Source organism: Enhydra lutris, unplaced genomic scaffold (genome assembly GCF_002288905.1).
Source record: "Enhydra lutris kenyoni isolate GAN:26980312 unplaced genomic scaffold, ASM228890v2 scaffoldscaffold20, whole genome shotgun sequence".
NCBI classification, from domain to species: domain Eukaryota; kingdom Metazoa; phylum Chordata; class Mammalia; order Carnivora; family Mustelidae; genus Enhydra; species Enhydra lutris.
Genome location: NW_019154104.1, coordinates 25,789,126 through 25,789,794, shown reverse-complemented (window position 1 = coordinate 25,789,794; position 669 = coordinate 25,789,126).

The window sequence follows — 669 nt, the reverse complement described above, 5'->3', positions numbered from 1 at the left end:
GTGATGTGTTTTGTGTGTGTTGTGTGTGAGGTGTGTTGTGTGTGTGATGTGTGTGTGTTGTGTATGTGTGTGGTGTGTGTGTGGTATGTGGGAGATGTGTGTATATGGTGTGTGTTGTGTGGTCTATGCAGTGTGTGTGGTGTGTTTGTGTGTGTCGTGTGTGTGTCGTGTGTGGTATGTGTATGATGTGTGTGTGGTATGTATGTATATGGTGTGTGTTGTGTGGTGTGTGTGGTGTGTATGTGTGTGGTGTGTGCATGGTGTGTGTGTATGGTGTGTGTGTGGGGTGTGTGTGAGGTATGTGTTGTGTGTGTGATGGGTGCATGTTGTGTATGTGTGTAGGGGGTGTGTGGTGGTATGTGTGTGGTATGTGGGAGATGTGTGTATATGGTGTGTGTTGTGTGGTCTATGCAGTGTGTGTGGTGTGTATTGTGTATTGTGTGTGGTATGTGTATGGTGAGTGTTGTGTGGTGTGTTGTGTGGCTGTCTATCCCATGTTGTGTTGTGTGTGCGGTGTGTACGTGTGTTGTGTGTGTGTTTGGTATGTGTATGATGTATGTGTGGTGTGTATGTGTATGGTGTGTGGTGTGTGTGGTATGTGTTGTGTGTGTGATGGGTGCATGTTGTGTATGTGTGTAGGGGGTGTGTGGTGGTATGTGTGTGGTATGT